The sequence below is a fragment of the Podarcis cretensis genome, assembly GCF_951804945.1.
Source record: "Podarcis cretensis genome assembly, chromosome: 3".
Classification (NCBI taxonomy): domain Eukaryota; kingdom Metazoa; phylum Chordata; class Lepidosauria; order Squamata; family Lacertidae; genus Podarcis; species Podarcis cretensis.
Genome location: NC_137172.1, coordinates 122,938,875 through 122,952,429, shown reverse-complemented (window position 1 = coordinate 122,952,429; position 13,555 = coordinate 122,938,875). Strand labels below are relative to the sequence as shown.

At 42.1% G+C, this 13,555-nt stretch overlaps 2 protein-coding genes across 3 annotated transcripts in view; one reads left to right on the top strand and one right to left on the bottom strand.

Annotated features, from left to right (window-relative positions):
• The window catches only part of LOC307212601 (uncharacterized protein), a 122,118-nt gene extending 117,838 nt beyond the window's left edge, over nt 1-4,280 (top strand). The window contains exon 2 of the mRNA XM_079970126.1: nt 4,014-4,280. The gene's annotated coding sequence lies outside the window, so the exon portion shown is untranslated. The remainder of the gene's footprint in view (nt 1-4,013) is intronic.
• The window catches only part of COMMD1 (copper metabolism domain containing 1), a 65,096-nt gene that overhangs the window by 7,226 nt on the left and 44,315 nt on the right, over nt 1-13,555 (bottom strand). The window lies entirely within an intron of this gene.

Sequence of the window (13,555 nt, the reverse complement as noted above, 5' to 3'; positions counted from 1 at the left end):
GAGTAGACATATTGAGGTTAATGGTCATGACTTCATAGTTGAGATTCCTGCACTGCAGGGGGTGGACTAGATGACTGTTGGGTCCCTTCCAACTCTACAATTCTAATTTCAATAAGCCTGCTCTAAGTAGGACTAGCATTGGATACAGCCCATCATTGCAGCAGAGTGGTTTATGGAAGACAGGCATAGGCAAACTCGGCCCTCCAGATGTTTTGGGACTACAATTCCCATCATCCCCGACAACTGGTCCTGTTAGCTAGGGATCATGGGAGTTGTAGTCCCAAAAAACATCTGGAGGCCGAGTTTGCCCATGCCTGATCTAAGAGGATTTCTACACATGGTATTGCAGGAAGATGGCTGTTCATATAAATGCTTGCAAGTGAGGGGAAGCTAGAGGCACACAGCAGGTAAGAGTATTTCTGTAAAGGCCAAAATGTTCAGGAACTAGCGATACAGGCTATCTATGCCCTCTCTGTATACCATGTGCAGTGGTCTTGCTTTCTTTGGAGAATATAGGCTGCAGTAAGCATCACCTGAAAAAGGTGATTTTAATCAATTTGACTATGCCTTTGGAAAATGTGTTCTCTTACCTTCAGAGTGAAAAATTGCTCACCTGAATATATATGTCTCAAGAGACCTTGTTAGTTGCTGTTCAGTTAAGATTCCTCCCTCAATGGGACTTGCCTAGATGTAGCTACAAAGCCATTGCTGCTAATATAAATGAAAATAAAAAACCAATATGGAATGTGTGTAGACCCCAGAAAAGACTGTGTGTCTTGCTTTTTGTAGCTGAGTATGACAGCTAAGCACACACAGATCATATACAATGAGTAGCATCAAACGAAGGCAAACAGACATTGCCAAAGTTGCTCTTTTCATATAAAATCAGCAATCTCAGAAGAGACAAACTACTCCATTGTGCAGTTAGGTAAGGATGTTGAATAAAATTATTTAACATCCTATTGCATCAAAAAGTTATTTGAAGGACTATTCCTATCCTGTGAGGTTCAAACAATGTATGATCACCAAATAAAAGCTGGATAATTTCAAAGTTAATGAGATGCAGTACAATCTTATTGGCCTAGTTGTTTTCATATGCACTACAATCTTGGCAGCAAAAGAAAAGAACAAATCACTATTCATTATAATTTCTCAATACAGTGCTACCTCGGACTACGAACAGTCCTGTTAATGAACTATTTGGTGAACGAACTCCGCAAAACCGGAGGTAGGTGTTCCGGTTAGCGAACGTTGCCCAAGAGGATGAACGGAAGCCAAATGGAGAAAAGGCACTGGTGGCGGGATGCCTCAGTAGGGAAAACGCACTTTGGTTTAAGAACGCTTTGGTTTAAGAACGGACCTCTGGAACGAATTAAGTTTGTAAACCGAGGTACCACTGTAAATATAATTCTGACATGTACAGTGCAAACAAATGCATGTCTACCTTGAGGTCAATTAGATTACTCCCAAGTAAGTGGATACAGAATGGCAGCATCAAAATCTTGAAAGTGAGGCTTGTATCTGTGACTCCTTTCCATGGGAGAAGCATTTGATATGCAGAATTTTGTTTGCTCTCCCATAATTAGTTGGGTATTACATGATTTAAGAGGCTATGTTATAGGAGGAGGGGGGAAAGTTATCCATCTTTCAAGAGGAATTGTTCTTTAATTCTTCTAATGTAGAATCAATCATATCCTATTGGAGATTAAATTGAAAGGATTGAAGGGACTGGAGCAAGTCCAAGAACAAAAGGAAAGCCTTCCATTTGCTACAGTGCAGTAAATTTAATTTCACTGCTTTTATGATATTACGTTTTTTCAATCCATCATTTATAACCCTTAAATCAAAGGAGGATTATTTACCAGCACTCAAGTTAACCTTTCCAGGCTCAGCTCCAGTTGGTATGTGTGAAGTATTGCACACAAAGAATTTGAAAGATACGTTCAAACCCACCATAAGCAGAATCCACTGGCAATTCTTCCTATACAAGTCCTGCTGGAATGAATGGTGAAGTTAACAAAAGCACATACAATGCCCCTTTGTTTTCATGTATTCCATAGTAATATGTTGGGTTCTAAGATTGAGAAATACAAATAATAGTATTTGCGTCGCTAGTCATTAAAAACAATTGTACACAAGCTTATGATCTGTCCCCTTCTTCAGGTTTCACTATTCAGAACAAACAAAGTCTTAAGTAGGGTGGTTCCTTACCTGTTGCCCCAAAAGAAAATATGTATCACTGAAGAAGAGAACAAAGGAGGACACAAAAACCCCACTAGTGCAGCATTAGCCTAAGATGTAGGCTCTGCTGTTGAATTTCTGCTAGTTGTGCAGCTGTTAAGGGGGACCTTCAAACACTCAGCGAGAGGAAACCATGTGTTCCAAGAGCAAGGGAAGAACGAGATAAGGACAGTGGAGGGGGAAGAAAGGTCTCCACACTCCTGGGGGGGGGGGGGGAAGAATGGTGGGTGGACAGTGCTAAAAGGTCAGAAGTGCTGTCACCCTGTCACCTGGCTTGCCTAATTTCAGTGGGACTGGCCGCAATTCCTTTGCAGACAAGGAAAGCCAATCCTCTCAACTGACGTACAGGGGTCCCCACGTCACTCTTTCTCATTACTCCCCCTGCCTTGGGGGGGGGGACTGTGCAGAAATGATGCTTCAGCCCTTTGGATCAAAGCAGTAAAAGGGTGAAAGAACCAATTGAAACAATAGAGTCTTGGACAGTGAGAATTGCGGAAGTGGATGTTCCTAGGCAAAAGTTGGAGAGGAAGCCTGAAAACTGGGAAAAGATGACTGATATGAAGAAAGTCCAAAAGAACAGGGTAGATTTGGAAGTTTTGAGGTTTAGGTAGAAAACACTTGAGGAGGCCTTGGTGGAGAAAGCGAAGCAGAAAGTACCACCTCTGAGACAGAGAAAAGTTTGAAAGGAAGGCGAGTTGGATCTGGAACTTGCCTCAACTGACAGGTGTCTCCTCATGAAATTTAAGTATGCCAAAATTAGGAAAATGAATGGGAAATAGTCTGGGAAATGATGATTGTTTATGTGCAAAATTTTGTAAATATTAGTACATTAGCAGGCTGTGATTAAATGCTTTCAATTAGTAGAGATGGGGATAAAATTAGAAGAAAAAATAATAGTTAAGCACAGATGTGGAATGCAGAAAGTTGTTTTAAAGGGTACTCTAAACACTTAAATGACATCTGTGTTAAATAATGGTAAATGATTTGAAGTGTTAGTAAGTTTTGATTAAGTATGGGTAATTATTAGAAAATTGGGTAAATGGATATGGAAATGTAAGAGAATTTTGTTTATATAAAGAACCAGAAGAGGGGATGGAGGGAAGTCCAGAGATTCCTGGAATCTCGAAGAAAAGGTTTTGAAAAGATATTGCTATACATGGGGATTGGGGATAAAAAATGTTCTTTTTTTACTGATGTTAACGTGGAATTAAATTGTGAAAAAAACAACAACACAAAATTTAATGTAGAAGTGCTGTCACCCTGTCACCTGGCTTGCTTCTCTAATTTCAGTGGGACTGGCCACAATTCCTTTGCAGACAAGCAAAACCAATCCTCTCAATTTATGGTACAGGGATAGCCACACCACTCTTTCTCATTACTCCTCCTGCCTTGGGGGGTGTGTGTGTGCTGAAATTATGCTTCAGCCCTTTGCAGAAGAGATTACATCTAGGGAGCAGATGCAATCAAGAGAGGAGGGGGGAGACTTTGGGTGTGTACACACTCCAGTTACTTTGCATGCAGTGCAGTGCTACTACTAGTTTATGAAGTCATGTAAGCATGTGGTTACCACATTCCACACTTTGCTTGTAGTTTCTTGAGAAATGCTGCATTTTGATGCATTTATCCCCAACCACTTTTTTATGGAAAGTTACCTTTGCCCTAGGGAAGCGGGTGGCGCTGTGGGTAAAAGCCTCAGCGCCTAGGGCTTGCCGATCGAAAGGTCGGCGCTTCGAATCCCCGCGGCGGGGTGCGCTCCCGCTGCTCGGTCCCAGCGCCTGCCAACCTAGCAGTTCAAAAGCACCCCCGGGTGCAAGTAGATAAATAGGGACCACTTACTGGTGGGAAGGTAAACGGCGTTTCCGTGTACAGCTCTGGCTCGCCAGAGCAGCAATGTCACGCTGGCCACGTGACCCGGAAGTGTCTCCGGATAGCGCTGGCCCCCGGCCTCTTGAGTGAGATGGGTGCACAACCCTAGAGTCTGTCAAGACTGGCCCGTACGGGCAGGGGTACCTTTACCTTTACCTTTACCTTTGCCCTGTGTGTTTCAAATTTAAAATATGTATTAATTTTTAAGAAGTACACTACAATTGTCATACAGGAAGGTAACATGAAATGCTGTTCATTAACATGGCTTTTAAGGTTTATAGGGAGTAATTCCCTGAGTAGAGATGTGTAGGACTGTGCTATAAGGCAGCTACAAAAAGTCCAGCACCAGTGAACGCCCTCACATTTGTGATTCTCCATCTCATGTTTCTCTACATTATTGAAAAAGGGAGTTTTGTCATAATCACTTGGAACAGCTCCCCTCTCTGTGTTGCTAGGACACGGGTCATCCATAATTGATTTGGATTAGCTAGTTTTTAGAGCTGGATGTTTCAATATAAATAAAAACTGTTAAAATATCCTCTTCAAAAGTTTGCAGCATTAGCAGTGATGACATGGAAAGACCATGAAACAGAAGGTAATAATCTAAACACGAGAAAAACGACCACACTCCAGAGCACCATGCCACTTGGTATGTGCACAGAGACTTGAGACCTTTATTTCTTAAACACTGGCCACCAAACAATGCTACACTAAAATTTATTTTAAACATAAAGGAGTCAGGGGCATAGGGTGACTATATTTCATGAATATTGTTTACTTCTAAGCAAGAAGTAGTCCAGGATGTACATATGGAGACCACTTAAGGGTTTGGATTGCATCCAAGTCAGAAATGTATGGTGGCAAGCCAATCAGAAATTTCTCAATGTGGCATGGAGATACTGCAGTAAAGTTTTTCATCTGTCAGGTTGATCTTGTTTAGCCCAAAGCTGTTCAGTACCTAGTGTGTGCCTTGCATATATTTCAAGTGAGCAAGCAAAAGAACATTTGCAGGGCTCTCACCTCGCATTCCCCATCTCACGGGGCCCACCAAGATTACCTAGGGCAGGAAAAGAGGGACGTGATGGCAAAGGGTCTCCACTTCCTCGGTGGATCACCCTTTTCTACCAAGGAAAGGACTGGAATGAGTAGTCCCAAGGGGAGTGTGACAATGTTTGCATCAGTTCTTCCACCTCTGTATGAGGTGGCATGAATTGAAACAGGAAGCAGGAAGCACTTTCTGACACCTTGGCAATCTGGCATCAAATAATGTTGAAGCATTTGCTGAAAGCAAAAGTAATGTCTCAGAGCTTGCCATAGTCAGGTGACGGGGGAAGGGGAGGGCAGACACCAATGTGAGCAGTGGGAGGACTTCATTGGGATTGATAGGTTAAACTTGTAATCAAAGAGAATTAATATACCAAGAAAGTAAATCTTTTTTCCCCTACCCCCAAAATCAACTTTAGAAAGTGTCTAGCACTAAAGTCTGTCCCTATTTATCTGTATTTTGGCAGATTTCTTACTCAGTGTCACCCCTCTCAGGTCTGCACTTTTCAGACCAATTTTCCACAGTGCTTCCTTTTTCATTGACTATAAAACTGTAACATTTGCTCTTGTGGCTTTATTTTCTTGCCTTCAGAATGGGTCCCGTGCCTACTTTGTTTGTTTAGTTGTTTAGTCGTGTCCGACTCTTCTTGAACTCATGTTGGTAGCTTCGAGAACACTGTCCCACCATCTCGTCCTCTGTCGTCCCCTTCTCCTTGTGCCCTCCATCTTTCCCAACATCAGGGTCTTTTCCAGGGAGTCTTCTCTTCTCATGAGGTGGCCAAAGTATTGGAGCCTCAGCTTCAGGATCTGTCCTTCCAGTGAGCACTCAGGGCTGATTTCCTTCAGAATGGAGAGGTTTGATCTTCTTGCAGTCCATGGGACTCTCAAGAGTCTCCTCCAGCACCATAATTCAAAAGCATAAATTCTTTGGCGATCAGCCTTCTTTGTGCTAATTTTATTCAATTCTGTGACAAGATTAAAAAGTATAGGCATTTCCTTAAAACACACACATCCAAAACTTTAAAAGTGGTCAGCCCCAAACCCCCTGTAATTAGGTAAGCTAGTAGGCCTGCAACAGTCATCCACTTCTGTTAAAAAGAAAAAAAATTATAGCTCCATAGACTCTGAGCTACATCAAACTGAGGCAGGCTGTTTTCCAAAGCACCAAATTGGGGTTCAAACAAAATCTGGTGGTTGGTGCACACCCCTGCTAATTATTTGCATAAAGAAGTCAAAGTAATTAAGATACAATTGCACCCTTAATGTTTGAAAGATTCATAATATAAAGAATGCTGCAGAAGTCCAGAGAAGGAACTTAGCTATGCAATAGCTGAGTGGATATTTGCACAGTGTTCTTTGAAGTAAATGAGGACTAATAAGGCCAGTTCAGCTTTGATGACATCCTCTGGCATAGAATCCTAAAACTCAATTATGGTTTATATATAATTACACACTGCTTCCTTTTACCATTCTAAATTAATTACATATCAGTGTCATTGATTTTCATTCTTCTCATTCTTCTCTCTTATATTTGAACGCCTGTTATTTCTTGCTTACATGTGCCATTGAGCGGTTTCTACACAATGGTGAACGTAACCTTCTAGGATAGTTTCACTGTTTGTACCAAGGCGAGAAAACTCCCTTTGCTGCTTTTAGGGCAAAGCTTGCTCTTCTTTTTACTCTGAAAGGTTCTGCAAGCTCATTGTGTTCTTTAAACAATTAAAAATGCCATTTGTATAGGAAAGGAAAGGAGAGGAATGAGTAAAATGTGGAATCCTTATCAGATTCTAGAAGTGGAAGAAATACCACCAAGCCCATTTATTTAGCTAGATAAAGGCTGTAAAGTGCTTTGCAGTCTGAAAGTATGTGCACCCAAGAACACTTAGATTGAATTACTTGGGCTTTAACCCCCCCACCCCGTTGTGGATTTTAATGGATGGGACATGGTTTTGAAACTATAAGTAACTGTGAGCACAAAACACAAAGGCTATTAGCTAAGTATTCCAAATGGGCAGCAACAAAATATGAACTTGTGTGAATATTAGGACTGCAATTATGGAAGATGACGGGAGTAGTTTTTATTTTTGATGTATCTGCCTGAAGAAAGAACTGTAAATTATGGAAACAATACTTGATCTTTTAGCTACATGCCTCAGATTTTTTTTTTATAAAAAATGAGTTTTGCTGCTAATAAGTGCTGCATAACTTGCAACGCATTTAATATACTATTATAGTATCACACTAAACTCGAGAAAAGGGGTTGGCCCCTGATTTTCTAACAGCCCTTTTCCGACCACATGGCAGCAGTCGCTCCCCCCCCCCAACTTCATCAAAAATAAAGTTCTCACCTCTCCTAGAAAGAAAAACTTACTGTTTGTGATTTTATCATATGAACATTTAAGTTCTTTTTGCGTTGCAGACGTAAGAGGAAAAACAAATATTACTGATATAAAACCAGCAGAATACCCTTCCATATTCTTCACAAGGGAGACGATTCAGAGATTTCTGTCAGGTTGCCCACTGAAAGGTGTACAGCTTAACACAAATAATTTTCCTTGACTGGAGTGGTTGTCAGTAACCGTCCTTATCTTTAAAGCCAAACAGCATGATGGAACATTTTGTGTAGGAATGGAAAGGCATTAAAACTAAAACAAATACTAAAGAGCCAACAGTTAAATTAGGCAGTGTAAGCCAGTAACCCTGCTGGCAATCTACAGAGACAATGCTTTCAAAGCTGGAATAAGCATTTGTAGTGCTGCTCCCATTAAAGTAAACAAACACACATTAGAATTGAATCAAATTATTCTGGCAGAAGAGGCACAGCTTCATTTTGTTACTGCATGATGCCTTGGCTTCACTTCCATTTTGTCAAGTGTTTTCCTGGAAGCACACACAAAGAGCCCTGCTGTGTTCGCCACTGGGGAGTCAAGACGGGATTGCGCTTGAAGTCTCTTCACTATAGAATACAAAAGCTGTGTAGATATTGTTGTTTTTGGGGAAGCCATGGGAGCCTAACTTCCAGTTTCCTGGCTTTGTGGAGCTTGAGCCAGCACAAGAAAACCTTAACTCTGATTCGTAACCTGTCATTAAAAAATGCATTTCCCTGAAACAAAATATTGGGGTTGGTTAAACATAAGCATTTTGTAAATATTAATTGTTTAATACAACTGATAGTTCTCAAGGCTACAAGCATGTTCATTCGCACTCCAAACTCTAAACTGAACTGCAGCCCATTGTGAAGGGCACACATAAAGAGCAGTGTTCCTGCTAGATAAAGTTTGGAGCAGATCCTAACAATTTATGTGGAAATTCTTCAGTTTTTGGTTGTGTATGTTTACATGTTTTCTCCCCCCCCCCCCCCCCGTGTTGTAAGCTGCCTTGTGCATGGTTTGAACTGTGGACAGGTGGATACAAATAAAACCATGTATGTATGTATGTATGTATGTAACAATAATGCTTATTTTAAACTGCTAACCACATAGCAATTCTTTTTTGAAACAAAAAGGAAAGGAGCAATTTAAATCCCATTACAGTGGTACCTTGGGTTACATACGCTTCAGGTTACAAACTCCGCTAACCCAGAAATAGTACCTTGGGTTTAGAACTTTGCTTCAGGATGAGAACAGAAATCGTGCTCCGGCGGCACGGCGGCAGCGGGAGGCCCCATTAGCTAAAGTGGTGTTTCAGGTTAAGAACGGACCTCTGGAACGAATTAAGTACTTAACCTGAGGTACCACTGTATATTCAGTAGGCTAGCATAGGCAAATCTGGTTTAGATCTGGAAGACACCTCCAAAACCTAGGAGCGAGGGGGCCTATTATTATTATTATTATTATTATTATTATTATTATTATTATCCCACCCCTTCCTCTCAGAGGAGCCCAGGGTGGCAGTTATTAATTTCATAGTAGCCATAGTTTAGCCATCAAATGCTTGAGCAAAGAGGAATGTTTTTAATAGTGAGGGAGACTGACAAAGCTCAGCTGGGCGGGCATTCCACAAACAGAACCACCACAGAGGAGGCCCTGTCAGGGGTCAACCAGGCAGCAGCCAGAGGCGGTGCCACCAACAGGGCTCTTGTGCGGATCGTAATTAATGAACTTGAAAAGCAACTGTATAGTGAACTCCTCTCTCACACCCAATAGCACAGGTTCACTGGTATAAGCCCCTGCATGTGACTCTAGAGAAACAGGAAAAAAGACTCAGCAGGTTATGGGATAATAGAAATATTGACGACCAACACACGGAAGCCGTAACTGGACTGGGGTTTGATATAGATCTCATATAACCCCTATTTTAAAACAGCTGCAGTGATTGCCGGTTGGTTTCCAGGCCCCATTCAAGGTGCTCACATTAGTCTTTAAAGCAACCTAGACCCCAGATATCTGAAAGACTTCTCCTTCCCTGCAGACCCTCTCCTCTCTGACGGCAAGGTGCAAAGGAGATCTCTTGGTAGTTCTGCCACCCTCAGAAGAGGGCAATCTGTGGCAGCCACTTACTTGGGAACTCCTTCCCCACAGACAGGCACCTGGCACCTTCACTGTGCAGCTTTTGGCAGATGTGAGCTTTGAGGACTCCTCCGGATGTTGTATTTTAAATTGTTGTCACCCCCTGGGACCTTATGGTGAATGGTGGGACATACATTAAAATGATAATAATAATCATCATCCTTTAGTAGCTCAGTCAGTATAGCATGAGACTCTTAATCTCAGGGTTGTGTGTTTGAGCCTCACACTGAGCAAAATATTCCGGCATTGCAGGGGGTCGGACTAGATCAGTGTTTCCCAACCGGTGTTCCGCGGCACACTAGTGTGCCGCGAGACGTTGCCTGGTGTGCCGTGGGAGGGAGGCGGGCGAGTCGGGCGGCGAGAGGCCTTAGGCGCCCTGCAGAAAGGCGTCCTCTTTGTGGGTGGGTTCTCCCCCCTCCCTTAGCGCATCGTATTTAGTTGGGGATTCTGGAGAGGGGGGCGGGGGCGCGCTGGCCCCGAGCGGAACAGACGCGCCGTCGTCCCCACCTCCCTCTCCTCAGTAGCTCCGAGCCAACTGACTGAGGGTGGGACGCGGCCAGCGGCGTCCTCTCTCTCTCTCTCTCCGCCTCCCAGCACCGCTTTTCCCGAGGCAGGCGCGCGCCTAAGGCTGAATGGGAGCAGCCTGGAGGCTTGGCGGCCTCTCAGCGGCTCCTGACGGGCGTCCCCGAGGCGGGAGGTGCTGAGCAGGGGCTCTGCGAGAGGGCGCGAGGGATGCGTGGTGGTGCCTGCGCGCGCGTGACTTAAGAGGGCGACCTGCTGCCTCTCCTCTCTCTCCCCTCCCTCCCCTCATGGGCACGGAGTCCCCAGCACAGCTTGGCGCTACTACAGCTACAGCTGCTGCTGCTCCTGCTTGGATGAAGGCGGCTGCTTCTTCCTAACGCCCAGCCTCTGAGGGACCGCAGTCTCCCGCCCTCTTTTTTTTTTTTTTTTTTGGCGGGATGCTGAGGTAAAGGATCCCCTCGCGCGCGGGCGGGCATCTCTTTGGGCAGGGCGCGTGTGGAGGCTTAAGGTGGGGAGTGTGGAGGGGTTGCCGCTTGCGAGGGGAGGGTTCATATTGTATTGGGCTGCGGTGTGGGCGACACGGCTCTCCAATGGCCAGCCCGCGGAGGAACATTGAGTTGGAGCATTTCGAGGAGAGGGACAAAAGGCGCAATTTTTCATATTTCTGTTTACTTACTATTTCATAATAAAGTAATTATAAAATGCTTTCTTTGTGTTTATTTGATTCCTATTAAAGAGAGTTACTTTATATATAGTCAATATAGGCACAGAGTTAATTTTTTAAACATTTTCTAATGGTGGTGTGCCTCGAGATTTTTTTCATGAAACAAGTGTGCCTTTGCCCAAAAAAGGTTGGGAAACACTGGACTAGATGACCCTCATGGTCCCTTTCAGCTCTATAAGCAAAGCAAAGCAAAGCAAAGCAAAGCAAAGCAAAGCAAAGCAAAGCAAAGCAAAGCAAAGCAAAGCAAAGCAAAGCAAAGCAAAGCAAAGCATATACTTCATATACTTCATATACATGCCCCAGGGAGGAGACAAAGGCTGTAAAATAGTAGCTTATATAAGGACATCCGGTAACTAGTAAATTAAGAGCTGGGTGTACAGTACAGCTATGTTTGTGCAGGTGTGAGATTAAAAAATAAAACTAAAATATGATAAAAATCCTCAGCACATTTTGCTGTATGGTAATTAGGCAAAGCACAAGTGAAAATGTTTCAGAGTATCTTTCATCAGAGTGTATTAAAACCACTGGGGTGTGGGGTTATGAATAAGCTCTGAAACAGGCTAATGAAAAAGCATACCGTATTTTTCGCTCTATAAGATGCACCAGACCATAAGATGCACCTAGTTTTTGGAGGAGGAAAACAAGAAGAAAAATATTCTGAATCCCAGAAGCCAGAACAGCAAGAGGGATATCCGCTGCACAGCGAAAGCAGCGATCCCTGTTGCTGTTCTGGCTTCTGGGATAGCTGCGCAGCCTGCATTCGCTCCATAAGACGCACACACATTTCACCTTACTTTTTAGGAGGGAAAAAGTGAGTCTTATAGAGCAAAAAATATGGTAATTAGTCTCAGCCTCTTTCACCTCTGCTTAGAGACGAGAACTGGCTATTATCATTATCATTATTATTATTAACTTCTACCCTGCCTTTTACCCCGACGAGACTCAAGGCGGCTTACACATAAAAGCATCAAAAGCGAAAAACATACTGGGGAGTAATCGTTTAAAAAAATTAAGCATTAATAGAATTAAAACTATATACTTATTAAAATATGTTTAAAAACATAAAATAATTACAGTAAAAACAGTAAAAACAGCATGGCACCAGCCCATTCATTAAAAGCGGTCACTTCTAAAAAGCCTGTTGGAACCCACACTTTGGGGCTCCTTCCCTACTGGCACCAGGCAAACACCTTTGCTGAACCCTTCCTGGCACCTACGCCTGCACCTTTTAAAAACATTTTTGTTCCCTGGAAGAATGGCAGATGAAGATGATCGACTATATGGGATTGGCAGAAATGACCGGCAGAATCCGAGACCAGGGAAAAGAGTCGGCGGAAGAAGATTGGAAGAAGTTTAAAGACTATTTGCGGAAATATTGTTAAATTAATGAATGTTAGAATGATGTTGGATATAAATTAAGTGGTTTCCAGCTGTAATGCTTAAGAGATATGGAAAATAAGGTTTGGAAATAAGTAAAGGTCAATGGTGAGGATTTGCTGAATTAATAATTTGAACTGGAATATAAGAAAGGGAGGTACGAGGAGGTCTGGAAAATAAGTTAAAAGAAAATAAGTAATTGGAAATTATACGTGTTTTTAGTTGTTTTTGTATTTTTGTTGTTTCCTTTTTTTGTTTGTTTTACATTGTATTTCTTTTTGAAAATTTCAATAAATATCTTATTAAAAAAAAATTGTTTTGGCAGGCCTATCTAGGTATGTAGAGGTTGGCAGGTATTTTTTATCTGTTTACAGCTTAACTGTTGGTTAGAGTTTCTATCTACAGTCAAGCAATATATTTTGTTAAATAAACACATAAAGTAAATAGTGAAAAATGTAATGTATTAAAAATACAGCAACGATACACTGAGCACGTTTTAGTGAAGATTGTTCTCTCACTGATATTCTCTATCAACAATGGTATTTCCAAGCTCTCTTTAGATATAAATATTCTGGAAAAAGAAAAAGAAAAAAAATGAAAGAAAGTGAACTTGAAGGTACAGAAAGAACGGTGGAAGCTTCAGTTCTGCAGAGACATCTGTGTGGGCGGACTTTTCTCTTAAACCTGTGCTGAATATCACAGCACACAAAAGGCCTAGGGGCCCACCCACACAGATCCTGTTGTCCTTGCTCATGGTTTGTATTTTTATTAAACATATAATTCATGATTTGTTGCACAAAGTAAGATCAGCTTAAGTATGGGATCTACACTATAATACTGTTCTTTCAGGATCTTAAAGAAATTGAGCCAATAAAACAGGGCACATCAAAAATCTTTTAGCACCATGTTTGAAAAGCAGCTTTCCCAGAACAAGCTTTTCTACAAACTGCAATATTTCAATTTGGGAAATTAAGACATTGAAGTTTCCCTTCTTCTTTGACACCAATTTTTTGTATCCATAAGACAATGGAAGAGAACAACAATTTAATTATCCTCTATGCCAGGAAGGAGGTCCAGGTCTGTTTTCATAAAACATCTGCTTTTCAAGAGGGACAGCTATGTTTGCAAGTGGATCTATATTGACAAACCAAGGTTTGTGATCAGCTAGAAAACCAGACACAGAAACTGTGATTTGCAAACTGTTGCTTGGCTGAATGTCTGAACTGACAAGTGATAGTTATAACCACAGTTCTGCTTCTAGAGATTTCTGAAT